Raw genomic sequence first — 21,116 nt, forward strand, 5'->3', positions numbered from 1 at the left:
GAGGCGGTGTGGGACCACGGCTCCTGCTTTGCCCACCACTAGACTCGCCGGGGGAAAGGAGAGAATTCCTCAGCCTAAGGAGCGGCGGAACCAGAGCGTCAGAGAGACACCGGATCTTATCCTCTTGCGCTGGAGTTGCCCACGCTGTCTCCACAGCCCGAAAAAGAACCAGGGTAGGCATAGGAAAGGCAACAGGTGGGACGGGGAGCCAGGGAGTGGAAACGCCGGAGGTCCTCAGGCTGGGCATCCCGGAGTCCTCGCTCAGATTCCGATTCCGGAGGTGGCCAATTCCGGGACCCTATCCATGTCCCATTCCGGGCACCTTCCTCAAAAGTAGGGGTGGGAGGGGCATAAACCGGTCAAGTATTTCCCGGGCCTTCCGGAGCAATCTTGCCTAAGCGTTCATATTTAAAGCATTGGACTGGGAAACATTTGGAGATCATTGATTAAGAAATACTCAAACCTGGGCCGGGCGCGGTGGCTCACGCCTGTAATCCCAGCACTTTGGGAGGCCGAGGCGGGCGAATCACCTGAGGTCAGGAGTACAAGACCAGCCTGGACAATACGGTGAAACCCTGTCTCTACTAAAAATACAAAAATCAGCCCACCGTGGTGGTGGATGCCTGTAGTCCCAGCTACTCGGGAGGCTGAGCAGGAGAATCGCTTGAACCCAGAAGGCGGAGGTTGCAGGGAGCCGAGATTGTGCCACTGCACTCCAGCCTGGGCGACAGAGCAAGAGTCCGTCTCAAAAATAAATATATATATATACTCAAACCTGAAACCCAAGGATAAATTAAATTCTCTAGTCTTTGTTTATCATTTTTAAGCATAAATTGCATTTTTCTGACAGGGTTTTACCGTTGCCCAGGCTGAATGCAGTGGCATGATCACAGCTCACTGCAGCCTTGACCTGGGCTCAAGCGATCCTCCCACTTGAGCCTCCTCAGTATAGCTAGGACTACAGGTGCGCACCACCATGACTGCTAACTTTTTAGTTTTTGTAAAGATTAGATTTCCCTAGATTGCGCAGGCTGGTGATCCTCCCACCTCGGCTTCCCAAAGTGCTGGGTTTACAGGCATGAACCACCACACTTGGCCCACATCATTCTCTTTCTTAAAAAATATTCCAGCCCGGCACGGTGGCTCATGCCTGTAATCCCAGCACTTTGGTAGACTGAGATGGGAGGATCACTTGAAGTCAGGAGTTTGAGACCAGCTTGGCCAAGATGGTGAAATCCGTCTCTACTAAAAAAAAATTTTTTTTTTAATGCCAGGCGTTGTGGCCGGTGCCTGTAATCCCAACTACTCGAGAAGGCTGAGGCAGGATAATCACTTGAACCCAGGAGGTGGAGGCTGCAGTGAGCAGAGATTGCACCACTGCACTCCAGCCTGGGAGACAGAGTGAGACTCCATCTAAAAAAAAAAAAAAAAAAAAAAAATCCATTGGCTTCCCATCACACCTAGTATATAATTCAAGACACCCTCTCCCTCATCATGGCCTACAAAACACTACAGAATCTGACCCTCCTGACTTTCCATTGACCCTCCCTTTCACCTCCACCCTCTCTCCTCTTTTTTGAGCTCCATTCCAGGCACTTTCCACATCTTAGGCCACTGCATTTGCAGTTCCCTCCGCGGGGACTCTGCCCTTTCAGAAGTCTGCATGGCTCATTCTCTTCTGGGTCTCTGTCTCCTCCCCAGGTTCCTCCCTGGCCCACTTCATCTTTCCTTCACAGCACAAAGGGCTGGCCTGCCTGACACCGTGTTGTGTGACTGTGTTTCTCTGTTTCCTGTCTTTCTGACCCAGGAATGTATAAGCGCCCTGAGGGATGGGATCTTGTCTTCCTGTTGCTCAGTCATTTAATAGGCACTTGCTCAATATTTGTGGAATGAGTGAATGACTTAATTAATCTACAAACTGTGGAGAATCAGGAAGGATCGTGACAGTGAAAGCTGTTGGTAAATTTAATTGAATATGTATTGTGAGCTTATTTTGTGCCTACTATGTGGCATTCAGCATCACCTTGTTGCTGTTATTCATTGTGGTGAAGAGAATAAGGCAGCAGGTAAGTCTGATCTGGGCCCACAGCACAGACCGTAGGCGCAGCTCATCTCTTCATTGGTTTCTCCCCATTCTTGGAGTGGCAGCAGGAACCCCCCCCACACACACACACACACATACACACACACACACACACAGAGAGAGAGAGAGAGAGAGAGAGAGAGAGATGGGACAGCCTCCTCTATGCACTGCTTCCTCTTCCCCAACCCTGCTCCCCGCATCCTTCCCTCTGGTCCTAGTGTCCTGGTGTCTTGAAGATGCTAGGTGGATAGAGCGACATCCCTCTCCCTCTCTCACCCTGGGCTCTGGGACGCTGGCCCTGCTTCCCCAGAGAGCGATCGCCCCGGACTTGTGCCTGTGTTCCGGCCTAGGGCAGCCGGAACCTCCGGATATCCCCAGCGGAGTCTCAGGACAGCGCACAGGGAAGTACTGGCTTGGAGCTGCGCGTTCCCTAGGCGGCCGGCGGAGGGCGAAGAGCAGGAAGGGCCCCGGGTACGACGGTAGCAGAGTGTTGGGGAGGCCACAGACGCGGACTGCGTGGAGAAAGCACGCGCCGGGGCCGCAGTAGCCGGGCAGGGGGACGGCGGAAAGCAGCCCTCTCTGGAACATTTTATTCTGATCCCCGCAGGAAGCCCCCTGGAGCCCCGGCTTGAGCACGAGTGTAACAAGTGTGCGATTGCGCGTACGACTGGCGTGTGCGCGTGGGCACTTACACGTTCCCGGGGAAGCTGGGGGCAGGAGCTTCACTGTTCACACAAAGAGCGCTTAGAGGAGGAACGTTTAAGTTTGGGGGCAAAGAAAGAAAAAAGAGTTAAAGGTTGAGGAGATGGGGGAGGAGGATGGGGCTTAAGGACGCGGTGTTGCCGCGGCTCAGCCATCGGGGCGGGAAGCGCGGGGAGGGAGAGCGCCTGGGCCCGCTTCTTGCCTGTTCCACGCAGAACTTTTCTCTCCTCCTTCTTCCCTCCCTCTACCTCTCTCGGGGCGGTCTCCGGGGACTGTCTCTCACATCCATTCTCCTTTCCTCCTTGATTTATGCTGCAGAGTGGAACGACCTTCCCTGACCTCATTTTCATGTCGGCGCGAGCACACCCGGAGCCGGCTACGCACATTCCGGAGGAGGCTCGCGCTGACACGCGCGCGCACACACACACACACACACACACACTCGAGACACTGCAGGGCCCTGCCCATCCTCGAGTTCACACCAGCCCCGCCACTATTATGGGCACTGCCGGGGCTGTGGACGCTCAAAGAATAGATCCTCATTAGCATCTTGCTTTGAATATCATTTGCATTTTATTCATTTCATGTCAAAACGCTCAGAACTCTCCCCAGCCCGCACCTTCCCCAGAGCTTGGGAGTCATGGGTTTCCAGCTCAAGCCCCTTCTCTGTGGGCCCCACGCTTGCTGGCTACCCCCCACCCCACCTACCCCGTGCCACAGCCCCCACAAAATGAATTGACGTCTCCTAAGCTCTTGGCAAGTTCCATCTCCTGCGCTAGGGTGCATTGTCTCATCTAATCCTGACAGCAACTCAAGGAGCAAAGCACCATACTATACCCATTTGAGAGTCGAGGAAACTGAGTCACAAAGGTGACTTGACCAAGGTCATGGAGCTAAAAACCGAGGAGGAGAAACTGAAACCCAAGGCGACCAAATACCAAACCCAAAGAGCTTAACCACTTCGCTGCCCCGGCTCAGGCAAGGTCAAAGCTAAGGTATGATAACTCTGGCAGGAGAAAGTCTGTTTTCCTACGTGGTAGAAAGTCCTCGGGCCCGCCACGACCCTTCCCCCATCCCGGCCGCAGGGGGACCGGGGCACTTTCCCAGTGCGGGCGCTCGCAGCACCACCTCGCCTGGCCGCCCCCAGTCCTGACCCCTTCCTAGCGCTGGATCGGCCAGGTCCGGCCGCCGTGCTCCCGGGGTCGTCCGTCGGCGCTGGCTAGTTAAGAAAAATAAACAACGTTCCAAATGAAGGCGATTCCTTTCAACCCAAGCTCCGCCGCCTGCCAAAGAAATGCAAACAGCGGGGTACGGCCGGAGTCCGCCCCAGCCCCCGCGCCGGAGCTGCGGGTGGCAGGGTCGGGCCACGGTAACCCGAGCCGCCGCGCCGGCTCCCGGCGCGCTGCCCTCCGCCTGCCCCTTCGCCCCTGACCCCGCCGGCGGCGCGCTGGGCCTGCGCCCGCCTTCCCCAGCGCCCCCCACCGGGCCGGGACCTCGGCCAGCGGTCCTCGGCGCCCTTCCTGCCCCCTCCCCCCAGCGGTCTCGGCCCCATCCCGAACCGCCACCCTGGGATCCCCAGCCCTCCTGCGCCCTCGAGGCCACCGGGCTCCTGCGAGCAACGCTTCCCTGGGGCGACCGCGCTCTGGGATCACTCAACACCAAGAAAAAAAAAATGCACTGGGAACGACAGAAACCTGCCTTAGCGAACTATTCCCTAGTGGATCGGGCATGGGGGGCTGCTTCCAGATACGACCCCTGCTCACCCTGCAGGGTGCGGCCGGGACAACTACGGGCGCCACTGCGGAACGCCTGACCTGATCTGGCACCGTGTGGCCACCGTGGACCCACAGAGGATGAAGGGGTAGCTTATGTTGAGTGGGGGTGTCCACCTGGACAGACCAGGCGAGCCACGCTCCCGGTGCGGGAGCTAGTTTTCCCTGGATCTTCTGCGGCAGAGAAGCCTGCGTCCGGGACCAGCAGAGTGAGCCGACCGGCGGATGCAGTTGACCCTATTCGCGTCCAAACTTCACTTCGAGGAAACGCAGCCCGGCGCGCGGTCCACGCAGAACGCGACAGCGCCACCCTCGTTTGTACGGCTGCGCGAATGACTCGAGAGAGTCGCGGTGGCTGCACGTGCGTGCGCAAAGCGGGAAAGAGTCAGGAACAGTCCCGGGCGCGGGGCGAAGAAATCCTGGGACCTGGGCAAGAGGGCCTCACCACTGGAGATGGGGTAGCTACGCCGCGTGGCGGGGGGAGGGGTGGTAGGGGGCGCCTAGCCAGTTGCAGGGGCCTCGGGACTTTCCATGGCCTCACCCCCCTTCTAGGCCACGTGGCCAGCGTCCTCCAGGCCACCACTGAGGATGAGGGTGCTCCAGCCTCGGTGCCCAGAGTGTTGGGAGGAGCGGCGGCGCACCCGCTTCCTCCGAATTCCTGCATCGCCACGCTGGGCCGCACCGAAGGCGGTGGGATGTGCCAGGCGTAAAGCTCCGATTGGCTTCGAGAGAGTCGGGGGCAGGGGAAGACGCAGACCCCGCGGGCTTCCTGTCCTCTTTATTCCCAGCTGCTTTTCGCGGGATAAGCGTGTCTGACGGCTTAAGTGCAGTCTCCCGGCGTCCCTGCCTGAGCTTTCCAGCTCCAAATTATTTAGCGGGATTGGGAGCCGAGCGCTCTCCCTGGAGCGATGCTCACACCCGTGCGCACTCGCCTAGACTTCCTAGCCCGCTCTCCGGGTCCCTCTGCGCCGCGGCCACTGCGCAGCTCTTCTGCCGCCGGGGCTTCAACACCTCTGGAGCTCCAGGCCCTGACTTTCCCGCAGTCTGTCGACCCGAGCTGCAGTCAGTACCAGTTCAGTACGGGGCCGCTCGCTGGTCTCCACTCCTGCCGCTGCACACACGTATACACCGCATTAGAGATTCCCTTCTCTCACTTCCGTGAAGGGGCAAGATGTAAGCCCGGGAGAATTCCACTTTCCTCAAAGATTCCCTACCCGGGCGTCACATGGGGATTTTTTTCCCCATTGTAGTTTTCTTTTTAAAGAAGTTTTCTTTAAAAGTAGAAAAAAAGTAGACATGAACACCACCGCCACCATCTCTTCCCAGCTTCCTAAATCGGTCCCTTTTTGCCAGCTGAAACCCAGCAATTATGGCAGGAAGGCATCCTTTCCTCTTGGGTCCTTCAAAAAGCGCCACTTTGGAGACGGTGATAAATCTGCTCTGCCTGAGTCGTTCCCCTACTCCCAACCCCTCCTTCCCCATCACTGCCCCTCCTGGACCCTGCTGTGTAGACAGGACCTCAAAGAGTTCCCGAGGGAACAGATTTGAAAGCCCACCTCCGGGTTCCCTGGATAGAGTTTGACAGGTCAGCCCCTCGCTGTCCTCCTATCCCCCTCCTCCAAGTCTGGTCCCCCTCTTTCACCCCAACCCCCACCCTCGCGTGGGACTCAGACACTGATCCCGGGGCGAGAATGCGGCTGACAGTTAAATTGCAGTGTAGGCCGAGGGGGGGAAAAGGGACCGTGTCTCTTTAACGGGCCCTGCAGACAAAGCGTCTCCCCTTGGAGCTAGCGGAGCCAGGCGCAGCCGCGCGCAGACCTGTCAGCGCGTCTCACGCGCTTGGGAGAGAGTTTGCAAAGTCATAATTATATCTCTTAACCTGTCTTGCTCTCTGCAGAAGAAGGTCCCATTATATTGAAATGAGATTATTAGCCATCAAATACTTTCTTTCTCGGGAGTTTTTTTTTTTTTTTTAATTCAAATACCTTAACGACTTGGCAACTGCATTTTGATCAGATTTAGTTGGCGCCCCAGCCCGGAGCGGGAGCCGGGGCGGGAAGGCAGCTGGTTGGGGAGGGACGAGGGGGAGGTCGGGGGCGGGGCGGGGGAAGCCAGAAGAGTTTGCAAAGAAATGCAACCCCTCTTTTATCTCGCTCCTAGGTCTCATTTACCTGGCGAGGGCCTCCAGGCCTGGGGAGGGGGTTGTGAGATGAGGGAAGTTGGGGCGGAGTGGTGAGATGTCTTTTATCCCCTTGGGGCCTGTCGGCTTAAACCGCTTCTTTGAAAATGGAACGCAACTTTCAGGCAAGGCGAACGTGGACGCCGAGGCGGAGGCCAGGCTGCGGAAATCTGAGGGCTACAGAATAGGGTTGGGTCTGGGGTACTAGGTAAGGACCGAGGCTGGAGCTGGGAGTGGCTCGGGATTAGCTTCTTCCGCTGGAGGTTGGCTTAAGGCTCGCGCCAGGTTCCTGGCGGATGGAATTTCAGAACGCAATAAATGGGGTTTTTCTCTACGTCCAAGGCCTGTCTGGTTTTACCAAAGATTGTGAGCCCCTTGAGTGGAGAGCCCTTCTTGTTTCCAGACCCTGGAACCCCTGTCCCTACTGCCAACAGACCACCCCCTCCTCTCCCTGGACTGGGGGAAGGATGTGAGATGGAAGATTTTCCAGACTCTAATTTTAAAGCCCCTCACTTTGACTTCCCCTAGTGGGAGGAGGAGCCAGGCTTGTGTTTTTCTTGGCTTTAGCCCAGACTCAAGGAAAATATAGGGAACAAGACAGCCACCAGCCCCACCTCCCCCACCCGGGACCCTCATATTTCACTTACGATCCTGGTGGGTCCGACCAGCCTCTAGTTCCACCCCATCGTCTTTGCGATGAGTATCTCTCTTCAGGTACTCAAAAAAGCATTATGAAGATCCGGAGTCCAGAAGCTTGGCTTCTAGGCCAGGTAGAACCACACCACCTTGGACCAGTCAGCTCTTCTCTCTGAGCCTCTGTTCCTCCTTGTGCATAATGAAAGCCTTGGACTTGAGATATATGCGTTCCCTTTAATCTCACATCATTTTTTCTGTAAAGAAGGTTCTTGCCAGATGTGGTCATCTGGAAGATTCCAGAAAGGCCATACCACTGCTCTTCAGAAAAGCAGTCTGAAGAGGGGTAGAAATCAATGTTGGCTTTAAAAGCCTCCAAATATAAAAGCTGAGAAACTTTGATGGTGTCTACTAAAACTGAAGCATGCATACCCTATGACCCAGCAGTTTCACTGGCAGGCACTGTCCCAACAGAAATGCTGACCTATGCTCACCAAAGGACATGTACAAAAAAATGTTTACACAGTACTCTTCACAGTAGCCCCAAACTGCAAACTACCAAATGTCCATTAGCTATGAAATTAGCTGTGATATAGTCACACACTGGAATACTATATAGAAAAGAGAAAGAATGAGCTATGCTGCATGTAACCACATAGATGACTCTTATGCTGAGCAAAAGAAACTAGACCTGGCCTGGCTCGGTGGCTCACAACTATAATCCCAGCACTTTGGGAGGCAGAGGCTGGCAGATCGCTTGAGCCCAGGAATTCGAGACCAGCCTAGACAACATGGTGAAACCCTGTCTCTACAAAAAGTACAAAAATTAGAGCACCTGTAGTCCCAGCTACTGGGGAAGGTGAGATGGGAGGATCACCCAGGCCCAGGAGGTCAAGGCTGCAGTGAACTGCCATGGCACCACTGCATTCCAGCCTGAGCAACAGAGTGAGACCTTGTCTTTAAGAAAAAGAAAGAAAGAAAAGAAAAGAAAAAAAAGAAGAAGGAAAAGAAAAAGAAATCAGACCCAAAAGTACATTCTCCATGGTTCCATTTATTTAAAGTACAAAAACAGGCAAAATAAATCTATGTATGCTATTAGAAAGCAGAATCATGGTTACTGAGAGAAGGCATGGCTAGAAGGGATTATGAAGGAGGTTTCTGGGCCAATGGTGGTCTTCTGATTCTTGATGTAGTTACACAAGCGTGTTTAGATTATGCAAATTCATTGAGATGGGTACCTATATTAAGTGCGTTTTGTGAATTTATAATTATTAAAGCCTGAAACTGGAAATTTCTTCTCCCTAGTCCTCAATCTCATTCATACACTCACATATTCTAATGCTCCGAACTCTACAGTAGCAGGAAATCAATCAATGAAACCATGTTTGGCCCTCTTCCCCTGTGTTCAACACTGTAAACTATCCATGAATATATTTTAGTCCCTGCCTTTGAAGGTTTGCAATCGAGTTTGGGAGGCAGATAGACACCCAGGAAATCACGGAGGAGATATCTAATGGGATAGAATGAGTGGTTTATGCCTGTGTCATGTGAACCTGACAGCCAGGGCCAAATCTCAGCTCCACCACTTACTATCTATGTAATCTTGGACAAGTGACTTCACATCTCTGAGCCTCAGTATCCTTATCTGGAGTATGGAGAGGAAAATGCTAGTATTTACTCATGGGGATGCTGTGAGGATTACACCAGATAAATATATTTCTCTATAACAGCAACAAAAAATAGAAAATGAAATTATTCCTTTTAAATGCTGTCTTAGTTCATCTGGGTTGCTATAACGAAATACCGTAGACTGGATGGCTTGTAGGCAGCAGAGATTTCTTTCTTACAGTTCTAGAGCCTGGAAAGTCCAGCATCAAAGCACCAGAAGATTTGGTGTCTGGTGAGGACCCACTTTCTCACAGATGGAACTTTCTCACGGGAGTAGTGCCCGTAAATGTTGCCACTGTTATCCCCTGGTATGGTGGTAAGTCTGGTTTGGGCTGCTCAGAGTTCAGACAAGAGGATGGTGAGTATGAGTCGGGGTGAGCGTGTATCCTATAATGCACAGAGCAGCTTCCACAACAAAGAAATTTTCCAGCCCAAAATGCCAGTGATGCCAAGGTTAAGAACCCTTGATATGGAGGACAGAAGGGGTTCAGTGGCAAAGGGAGAATATTCCCCAGGAGGGGAGAAAGATGTGCTCTGGAATTTCTGATGTGAACTGAGGGTAGGTAGCATTGGAAGTGACCAGATGTGTCCGTGTTCTAGTTTTCATCCCTCAGGCTGCAAGCTCCTCATTCACCTCCTTGATTTCAGAATTTGCGGGGGGTGGTTTATTTCCTGCTGTCAGGAGATACTTGGAAAAAGCAAGGCAGGTTCTCAGGAGATTCACAAGGCCACAGCATCGCGTGTGCCTTGGAACCACAATTGAAGGAAACTCCTAAGTTGGAGGCATCTGACCCTCTCCCAGAGGCTCAGAAGTGGAAGGGGCTTGTCTACTGTCATGCAGTGCAGCTGGGAATGCTGAGACTCTACCCTCGAGCTCTGTTCTTGGCGTACAGAAAGTTAGGGGAGAAGGGATTGCAAATCTGGATTAAATGATCTAGAAGGGGAAAATATGACACATGTTAATAGTCAAAAAGGAAAGTCAGCACCGAACTTTGGAAGTGCTCAATAGAACAATGTGATTGTCTAGGGGTAAGTATAATTCTTGGTTCTAAAATCATGCCTAATAGCCATAGCATTCCAGAAAGAAGGAAATTTACATTGGTTAATCACATTTTTTTCCGAAAGCAAATTCTATATGCCAGGCACTGTTCTAAATACTAGGGATACAGTAATGAGCAACAGAGGCAAAGCAGACCTTCATGGGGCATATATACTGGGGGAGAAGGATGATAAATAAGACAATGTAATGCCAGGCATTTAACTGAGCACCTACTATGGGTTGGGTGTCCCTTATAAATGTCCTCAGTTTCACAAGTACTTTTAAGATAGAAATCCCCAGTTTAAGATGGAGAAACTGAAGTTCAGAGAAGGCAAGTGACTTCCCTAAAGTAGAATGAGTAATAAGTGTCAGATTCAGGATTTGAACTTAGTAGGCCATTCATGATAAACATAGTACACTTAGAGGGAACTTCCTTAATCTGATAAAGACTGTCTACAAACTCCTACAGCAATAATTATGCTTAATGATGAAATAGTGAAAGTTTCCTCCTTTCTATCAGGAGAAGATACAAGATCTAGTATCAACACTTCTATTTAACATTGTATTAGATATCCTAGCCAGGACAATAAGACAAGAAAATGAAATAAAAGATTTAAGGATTTGTAGAAGGAAAGGAAAAATATTATTCATAGATGATATGATTGTATACACAGAAAATTCAAAATAATCTGCAAACTACTAGAATTAATGGTGAATTTAGCCGAGTCACTAAATATAAGATCGTTGTTGTTGTTGTTTGTTTGCTTTTTTTTTTTGAGACAGAGTCTTGCTCTGTTGCCCAGGCTGGAGTGCAATGGCACAATCTCAGCTCATTTCAACCTCCGCCTCCTGGGTTCAAGCAATTCTCCCACCTCAGTCTCCTGAGTAGCTGGGATTACATGCACCCACCATCATGCCTGGCTAATTTTTGTATTTTTGTAGAGACAGGGTTTCACCTTGTTGGCCAGGCTGGCCTTGAACTCCTGACCTCAGGTGATCTGCCCACCTCAGCCTCCCAAAGTGCTGGGATTGCAGGCATGAGCCACCATGCCCAGCCTAAATACAAGATTTTTTTAATACAAGATAGATGCATTAAGATAAATTATATTTATCTATAACAGCAACAAAAAATAGAAAACAAAATTATTCTTTTTAAATGCTGTCTTAGTTCATTTGGGCTGTTGTAACAAAATACCACAGACTGGGTGGCTTGTAGGCAGCAGAGATTTATTATTCACAGTTCTGGAGGCTAGGAAGTCCAGCATTAGGGCAGCAGCAGATTTGGTGTCTGGTGAGGGCCCACCTTCTCCAGGTGGAGACTTCTCACTGTGTCCTCACTTGCTAGAAGAGGTAAAGCAGCTCTCTGGGCCTCTTTTATAAGGGCACTAATCCCATTCACAAGAACTCTGCTCTCATGACCTAATCACCTCCTAAAAGGCCCCACCTCCTAATGCCATCACCTTGAGGGTTAGGATTTCAACATATGAATTTAGAGGGGAGACATACTCAGACTGTAACAGACGCAATAGGTGGGTAATAGCTAAAGGGCATGAGGTTACTTTTTAAGGTGATGAAAATGTTTTAAAATTGACAGTGATGATGGTTACACATACCTACGAATATTCTAAAAACCATTGAATTGTATACTTTAAATAGGTGAATTGTATGGAATATGAATTATATCTCCATAAGATTGAATTTCTTTAAAGATGAAGGGCAGGTATTGCTGGGGCTCTCCTTCCTACACTACCAATCACTAGTGCTTACGAAAATCCCTTCTAAAAACACAATTTACAATAGCAGCAAAGCCCATCAAATGCCTAGGAATAAATCAAATGAAAAATGTGCAAGACCTCTACACTGAACTACAAAGCATTATTGAGGGAACTTAAAGACCTAAATAAATGTAGTGTTATACCATGTTCACAAATGGGAAGACTCATATTGTAATGATGTCAGTTCTCAAAATGAATGCATAGATTCAATACAATTCCAATCAAAATCCCAGCAGGTTTGTTTCTGGAAATTGAATTCAAGTGGATCTGGCTCTATGGCTCACTGGAACGTGGACATTATAGAAAAAGATCCAAGGGTCATAGTGTCCCCTATGCACAGGGTTTATAGGCAGCTATAGTTGAAAGACCATCAAGACCACAGGACTCTGAGAAACTCATTTGGGAGTAGAACGAGGAGATAAAAAATATTCTCAGTTAAAACGGACTTTTACCATGCTTTCACTAGACACAAGAGAAAGACCATAATTGACTATATATTTTCACTTAAATAAGAGTGGTAGAAAGGACTTGTCACCTTTCATAAGTGATATCATTAGGGATATGGCTACCCAGCTGGGGATATGGCTCCCTTCATTGTGGATATAGGTGTGCAGGATTCCTCTGGCAAGGACTTGGAGAGTGGGTCAATAAATCTCTTAGGCCACATGCTCATGGGTACCAGCTTGTGCATGAGGCCCTTGACCTGTCCCAAGGCAGCAGCTAGGACTTGGCCTCAGTCTTGGCTTTTGAGGAGCTGCGGGAGAGTTGAGGCTTGAAGTCAGTCATCGGAGGAGATGGCTGCTTCCTCCCTGATGACAAGCTGAGGAGCACCCGAGAGGCTGGGCAGGAGGTTGTAGGGGGCAGGGGATCAGGGAATGCAGCATTGCCTTTGTCCTCAGGCTGCACCCACAGGGGCAGGGGATCAGGGGATGCAGCACTGCCTTTGTCCTCAGGCTGCACCCACAGAGGCAGGGCTCCGGCACATGAAGAAACAGAGCTTGTTTCTCAGTGAGGGAGAAGGTAGAGACGCCAGGATTCCCTCAGTCTCCCATCTCGATCCCTTGAGGTGGGGGACTTCCCTAAAAAGGGAGAAAATTCAGATCAGATGACAAGGGACTCAGAAGAAGAGAAACAAGAGATGCAGGGGAACCACTTCCCACCTCGATATCACACTCACTCTGCGTCTTTCCGAAGAATGGTCTCTTCTCCCACAATGTGGACTCAGAGACAGATCCTACAACATAGCATCTCATTATTTTATCTAAAAAGAGAAGAGGCCGGGCGCAGTGGCTCACGCCTGTAATCCCAGCACTTTGGGAGGCCAAGGCAGGCAGATCACGAGGTCAAGAGATCAAGACCATCCTGGCCAACATGGTGAAACCCCATCTCTACAAAAAATACAAAAATTAGCTGGGCATGGTGGCTTGCATAAATTGTCCCAGCTACTCAAGAGGCTGAGGCAGGAGAATCATTTGAATCCAGGAGGCAGAGGTTGCAGTGAGCTGAGATCCTGCCACTGCACTCCAGCCTGGTGACAGAGCAAGACTCCATTTGAAAATAAATAAATAAATAAAATAAAAAGAGGCCAGGCGTGGTGGCTCACACCTGTAATCCCAGCACTTTGGGAGGCCAAGGTGGGCGGATCACCTGAGGTCAGAAGTTCAAGACTAGCCTGACCAACATGGGGAAACCCCATCTCTACTAAAAATTACAAAAATTAGCCGGGTGTGGTGGCACATGCCTGTAATCCCAGCTACTCAGGAGGTTGAGGCAGGAGAATTGCTTGAACCTGGGAGGTGGAGGTTGCAGTGAGCTGAGATCACGCCATTGCACTCCAGCCTGGGTGACAGAGTGAGACTCTGTCTCAAAAAATAAATAAAAATAAAAAAAATAAAATAAAAAGAGAAGTGGGGAAACTGAGAGCTAGAGAAGAGCAGATGATGGCTAGGAATATTAGGGAGCTAGAGGGAAGGCAGGGGAGGTTGAAGAGCAAGGAGACGTCTGATTTCCGCAGGCTGGAGGACAGAACTCTCCAACATCCTTTTTTTCCAGCACACACCTCAAGTAGGAGAGCTAGTCAGACTCACTCTTCTACACAGTCTGTGCCAGGAACTGACATGTGAGAGGAAGGAAGACAGGACAGATGTAACTGGAGAGAGAGAGGACAACTTCCCACCTCTTGTAGTATCTCGTTGAGTTCACGAAAGTCTACTTAGTACACATTGTCAAAAGCTCCTGTCCCTACTATGATGTCACAAATGGGTGGGTGCTAGTAAGCCCCATGGGCCCCTGTGTTGAGTCACAGAGTTGAGGACTCCAGGTTCTCCCAGGAGCTTAGAAGGTCTTGCTTCTTTCTTCCCCGGTGGTCTACTAAGAGCATGAGTTCCAGAAATATGTCAGCCTGTTTCTTTGTACTCATTCCTATGTGCCCAGCATGGTGAGACCTGAAATAAAGAATATGACACCCTCCCTGTCCTCAGAGGGCTTGCATTCTAGCTAGGGAGAAGCACATGCCCAACACCAGTGTGAATACCACTGGGGTGCCTCCCCACATGGTGGCTGGAGTGTGTTGACACCAAGTGCTAACAAGGCCCTTCCCTGCAGTCTGGAAAGTCCAGAAGCTTCCTGATGGAGGAGAAAGAATAGATAGAGGTCAGCTTAGGAAGGGAGATTTGGGTGGAGAGACCAGATTAAGGTTACTGGGGAAAATGCAAAGCAGGACCAGAAACCAGGGCTAAAGCCATAGGTTCATGTTTGTGGGAACTAGGCAGTGTGACGGCTGGAAAGGCAGTGTGGACCAGAGGAGGGAGGGTCATCAGCATCAGGGATTCGGGGCTTACTGGGGAGTAATTGAAAGCCCTGGGAGCTGAGAGAAGCTTGAGAACTATAGCAGTCAGGGTCCCCAAGGAAACAGATGGTGTGTCCACACTCAAGTTTGGAGAACTGGAAGAAAGCTTGATAAAGGGCGTATTCATTTCCTGGAGCTGCTGTAACAAATCACCACAAACCATGTGTCTTAAAACAACAGCAATTTATTCCTCTCTGACTGCAGGAGGCCAGCAATCCACAACCAAGCTGTCAGCAGGGTCGGTTCCTTCTGAAACCATCCCACACCTCTCTCCTTGCACCTGGTGGCTGCCAACAACACTTGTCCTTCCTTGGCTTGTAGCTGCATCACTCCAACCTCTGCCTCCATTGTCATATGGCCCTGTGTCTTCAGGTAGCCTTCTTCTAATGACACAGTCATTGGATTTAGGGCCCACCCTAAGTCAATATGACCTCAGCTTAACTAATTACGTCTGCAAAGATGCTCTTTCTAAATAAAGTATCATTCTGAGGTTCTGGGTGGACATGAATTTTTTGGGGGGAACGCTATTAAAAGGGACTATTTACAAAGGTGTGGACAGGTGTAGGGAAACTCCAAGGGATACTGTGGTGTCCAGGGCTATAAAAGCAGAGAACTGAAGCCACCCCTTTATCTTCAGGGTGTGGAGAAGGAACCAGAAGGAGGTACAGAAGTCTACCTTGACAGAGCTGTGATCTTTGGTGGCACCCAAATCAACCCTGTGGGGAAGGAATGAGAGCACCAAGCCCCCTCCCCTCACTCTCCTCCACTCTTACTTCTTCAGCCAGAGTGCAGAGAGGCCACTGGTGCAGCCCACACAGATCACCCTCCTGAGGTAGCCAAAAAAGGGCTTCTGGAGAGGCAAGTAGATGACAGTGACACAATGGCAGTAGGGGCTGATGGCAAGACGTGCCAAGAGGAGCCAGGTAGAGATCTTGGGTAGGGTGGACATCTGGACAGGGCTGTAGAGTGACAGTGTCTCCTCTGCCCTCGGGCCTGCTCTTTTTTAGACCTCAGTCATGTGGGCAGGCTCCAGGGGCCCATCTATGCCAGGTCAGGGCATCCTGAAGGTAACAGGATGAGCCCCATCTCCTTGGAAAGGAGGCCTGGTGGGGTTGCTCAAGGCATCTGAGTTCACACACTGGCCAGGAACAAATTTAATCATGGTCATGTTCGTTGGCAGACATGCAGCTTTTTGGGGTTTGGGGTATTTTTTTAATGGACTTTATTTTTTAGAGCAGTTTTAGGTTCATAGCAAAACTGAGCAGAAAGTACAGTGAGTTCCCATGCACCCCCTTCCCCACATACACACAGCCTCCCCACTGTCAACATCCTGCACTGGAGTAGCACATTTGTTGAAATCAGCTAACCTACGTGACATGTCATTATAACCCAGAGTCCATAGTTTACATTAGGGTTCATTCTTGGTGGTGAATATTCTATGGGTTTGGACAAACGTATAATGACATGTTACCCACCATTATAGTATCATATAGAGTAGCTTCACTGCCCTAAAAATCCTCTGTACTCTGTCTATTCATCCCTCCACCCCAACCCCTGGCAACCACTGATCTTTTTATTGTCTCCATGGTTTTGCCTTTTCCAGAATGTCATATAGTTGGAATCATACAATATATAGCTTTTCCAGACTGGCTTCTTTCACTTGGTAATATGCATTCAAGGTTCCTCCATGGCTCTTCGTGGCTCGATAGTTCATTTATTTTTAGCACTGAATAATATTCCATTGTCTGGATGCATCACAGTTTATCCATTTGCCTACCGAAGGACATCTTGGTTGCTTCCAAGTTTTGGCAATTATGAATAAAGCTGCTATAAACATCTGAATGCAAGTTTTTGTGTGGACATCGGTTTTCAACTCATTTATATTAATACCAAGAAGCATGATTACTGGGTGGTACGGTAAGAGCAGGTTTAGTGCTGTAAGAAACTACCAAGCTCTTCCAAAGTGACCATACCATTTGTATTCTTACCAGCAACTGATGTGAGTTCATGTTGTTCCACACCTTTGCCAGCATTTGGTGACACATCCAGTTTTTAAAACATGAATTTGACACCTTTAGGTCGGGACTTGCTTTATTTTCTTTTCTTTTCTTTTCTTTTTTTTTTTTTTTTTTTTTTTTTTGACACAGGGTCTCCCTCTATCACCTAGGCTAGGGTACAGTGGTGCAATCATAGCTTACTGCATTCTCAACTCCTGGATTCAAGGAATCTACTTGTCTTAGCCTCCTGAGCAGCTGGGACTACAGGCACACACCACCACACCTGGCTATTTTTTTTTCTTTTTAAATTTTTTTGCAGAGACAGGATCTCACTCTATTGACAGGAGGCTGCCTCAGCCTCTCAAGGTGCTGGGATTAGAGGTGTGAGCCACCACACCCAGCCTAGGTGGGACCTTCATGCCCAGTTCACGCACAGACTCACTCATTTCCCATTGACCCATCCCAGGCCCATTTTATTCACGTATATTACCTGCCCAGCCCCAGCGGACATTTGAGTTTTCAACCCCTACTTGAGGATATAGAATGGAGAAGAGGAAGGTGACTTGCTAGCCACTTAACCTGTGGTTCCCCATCCCTGTGCACCCCCTCACTCCCAATAGGGCAGAGACACCTGGGAGGAGGAGGGAGGCACCTCTAGCCACTGGGCAAGGTGAGGTGAGTGACTGGCCCAGCGGAAGGCTGGGGAAATACCTCTGCAAATGGAGTTGTTTCCTAGGAAGGCCCTGGTGCTATCTGAGTGCAGGAAGAAGTTTTGTGCCGACCCTCTCCAAGGCTTATTCTCAGATCCCAACCGCCATTTGGAAACATGGAGAAAGCATGGACTTTTGTTTCTGAAGATCTGGGTTTCTATAGTTCCTGTCTGCCAGGGGCCTTGGACAGATCTTTTAGTGCTTCTGAGCCTCAGTTTATCTTTCTGTGAATAATAATGGCTGTTTTACAAAGTTGCTATACCAGCAAAGTCATTTTTGCTCTTTGCCAACTATAAAATCAAGGACAGTAGTAGTTATTGTCTACTTCCTCTTCACACCTCCTCACCTCCCATTCTCTAATGCATGCCAATCATTCCACTGAAACTGGGCTAGTTAAAGCCACCAGTGACCTCCACATGGCCAAGTCCAAGGACCAGTTCTCAGTCCTCATTGTAACCAACTTACCTGAAGTGCCTTAAGCTTTCTTCTCGAAATACTTTGTCCATGTTGGCTCCAGAGCATCTGACTCTCTTGGTTTTCCTTCTACCTCCTTGGCTGTGCCTTTTCTGTCTCTTTTGCAGGACCTGCCTCTTCTTCCTGACCTCTAAAGGATGGAGTTTACCAGGGCTGCATCCTTGGCACTCATCTGCCCACCATCTATACCATGGGCTTGGTGACTACAGTAGCTTCCTAGGACTACTGTAATGAAGTACCACATTGATTGGCTTAAAATAACAGAAATATATTCTCTCACAGTTCCAGAGGCCAGAAGTCTGAAATCAGGTCAACATACTCCCTCCAAAGGCCCTAGGGAAGAATTTCCCATTAGCTCTTCTAGCTGCTGGTGGTTGCTGGTAATCTTTAGCACTTATGTCTGTGGTAGCATAACTCCAACCTTTGCCTCTATTTTTACATCTTCCTTCTGTGTGTGTCTGTGTCCAAATTCTTTCTCCTGTTTCTTCTTCTTCTCCTCCTTCTTCTTCTCCTCCTCCTACTCCTTCTCCTCCTTCTCTTTCTCCATCTCCTTCTTCTTTTCTGTAATCCAGGCTGGAGTGCAGTGACACAGTCATAACTCACTGTAACCTCAAAATCCTGAGCTCAAATGATCCTCCCCCATCAGCCTCTTGAGTAGCTGGGACTACAGCGATATGCCAGCAGGCCTGACTAATTTATTTTTTTAAAAATTTTGTAGAGGCAGGGTATTGCTATGTTGTCCAGGCTGGTCTTCAACTCCTGGGCTCAGGCAATCCTCCCGCCCTGGCCTCCCAAAATACAGGTGTGAATCACCATGCCCAGCCTAAATTTCTTTTCTTTTATAAGAACAACAGTCATTGGATTGGGGCACATTCCAATCCAGCATGACCTCAACTTGATTACATCTGCAAAAACCCTACTTCCAAATAAGACATAAATTTTGGAGGAGACACTATTCAACCCAATACAGTGATGTTATCTGGTCTCCTGGTTTTAAAAACCATCCCTATATTATTGACTTTCAAATGCATACCTTCAACCCAGACATGGCTTCTGTCTTCCTGTCTGTTGTCTCATGCCTTCTCCACACCTCCATTCGCATGTCCCAGATCTACCATATTAAGAATGAACTCTTGTTCTGAAACCTTGGTCCTTCCCTTTCTCCATAAATGGCAGCACTTTGCAACCAATTGCTCAGACCAAAAATTCTAGAGATATCTTTGATTTCTCTATTTTTCTACACCCCAAATACAATTTATCAGCACATCACACTGGCTCTACTTTCCAACTATATTCAAAATCTAGCTACTTCTAACCACCTCCATCCCCACCTTTCTAATCCCAGCCACCATCCACTGTCACCAACTAGAGAGCCTCTGACCTCATCTTCTACCATTCTCCTCATTGCACTGTCCTCTGCCAACTTACAATCTGAATTTATAATTGCAAAGGCCTGGACTGCTTCTGCTGACACATTTAGGGACTTGCTAAGAGTTATGCCATTCAGCCCCAGCCTTAAGAGAATTCTAAATAACCAAATAACTTCTCCCAGAGGTTTCTTCTCTTGATACTGCTCATGTTTTTGGAATTGCTTTCTTCTATTCATTCATTATCAATTCACATGTACTGAGGGCTTCCTGTGTGCCAAACACCCTCCTGGGCTCTAGGAAAAGAAGACTGGATAAGAAGTAGTCTGTACTCTGCAGGCATTCTTAATCTAGTAGAAAAATGGTCAGGTAAACAGTGTGTGCTCTATGCACAGGGGGCTTTCTTCTTGAGCCCTAGATAAAGGGACACCTAAAGCAGCCCCATAGGATATTCAGAAGATAACTCTAACCCTGCACAGGAGGCCTAGGGGTCTGGCTGAGGTGTCCGCTTCACTGGGGCTCAAGAAGAAAGCTCTTCCAGATTTTGCCCCCTTCTCCTCTTGAATATCACCCAACGTATCAAAGAAAGAAAAAAACAGAAATACGACTCCATCTTCAGTGTAGCTAGGAGATGCCTAAACCCCTGAAGCACAATAAGAAACAGAAAACAGATGACACAAGGCATATGAGCTAGCAAGGAGGAGTGAAGTCAAATCCCTGTGGCTGCAGGCGGTATCAAGGAAAGGAAAACCTATTGGCTACAGAAAACCTGGGAAAAAACCATTAATGGGAGACACCAGATACTGCAGAAGGCAAAAGCAAGGCAGAGGGTCTTGCGCTGGGATTATTGCTGTGTGAGGAGTAGTGAGACCACTCTAGGGACCCACCTTCTCCTTCCTCAATAAGGCCGTCATACCTCCCAAGTCTTGCAGGGGCCTGGGAGTTTGTTCTGGAGCTACAGAGTTATGAAATAAGTGAACCAGGGAAGTTCCCAAATGGGACCATCAAATGGTGCAGGAAAATTAAACCCTTCCCCACTCAGCCCCAGACACCAGCAGCTGGGCTCCCCACAGGAGATGGGAGAAGCTGTCTCAGGAGAGACCAAATGACCCCAGAGAAAAGACCAACAAATACTGGCATTTGGAAGTCCCAATAAAAGTAGCTGGCTAGCCACTTTTTCAAGACACCCCAACCCACAAGCCCACCCATGCACTTCCAATGAGAAACACCCAAGAATAATCAAGTATTCAAGAAAAACCTCAAAGATAATAGGGGAAAAAAAATGAACAAGGGGAGAGAAAAAGAACTCATGGAGAAAAGTAGCAATTGTAGAAAGCAAAACAATTCAAAGAAATTACAATGAATAACACCCAAGAATAATCAAGTATTCAAGAAAAACCTCAAAGATAATAGGGAAAAAAAATGAACAAGGGGAGAGAAAAAGAACTCATGGAGAAAAGTAGCAATTGTAGAAAGCAAAACAATTCAAAGAAATTACAATGAATAGCTTCGGAAAGATAACAAAAGATATTACATCCATGAAATAAAAAAAGAATGCAATACTTTAAAAAATAAAGAGGAACAAAGAACAAATTTTATATGACAGTCAAAATGTAAAAGTCAGTAGTAGAATTGGATGCTGAAGTCAATGAAATCTCCTAGAAAGTAAAACAAAAGGATAAAGTGAGGGATAATAACAGAGAATAGATAAGAAAATTAGAGGATTAGTCCAGAGGATCAAAACTATTAGGAGAAATATGAAGAAAGAACTGAAAGGAAGAGGAAATTGTAGCAAATTGTATTTTCCGAAGATGGTTCTCACAATATCCCCTATCCCACATACTTTTCTAGAATCTTGCCATGCCCCCA

The 21,116-nt window shown here is 48.8% G+C and overlaps 1 long non-coding RNA gene across 1 annotated transcript; it reads right to left on the minus strand.

Annotated features, from left to right (window-relative positions):
* Positions 1-12,329: 12,329 nt before the first annotated feature.
* On the minus strand, positions 12,330-13,990 carry LOC129473719 (uncharacterized). Its single transcript, XR_008654346.2, has 3 exons — positions 13,911-13,990; positions 13,029-13,085; positions 12,330-12,930 (listed from the first exon to the last, which is right to left on the minus strand). It is a non-coding gene; the product is annotated as an uncharacterized lncRNA (long non-coding RNA).
* Positions 13,991-21,116: the final 7,126 nt, after the last annotated feature.

The sequence above is a fragment of the Symphalangus syndactylus genome, chromosome 23 (assembly GCF_028878055.3).
Source record: "Symphalangus syndactylus isolate Jambi chromosome 23, NHGRI_mSymSyn1-v2.1_pri, whole genome shotgun sequence".
NCBI classification, from domain to species: domain Eukaryota; kingdom Metazoa; phylum Chordata; class Mammalia; order Primates; family Hylobatidae; genus Symphalangus; species Symphalangus syndactylus.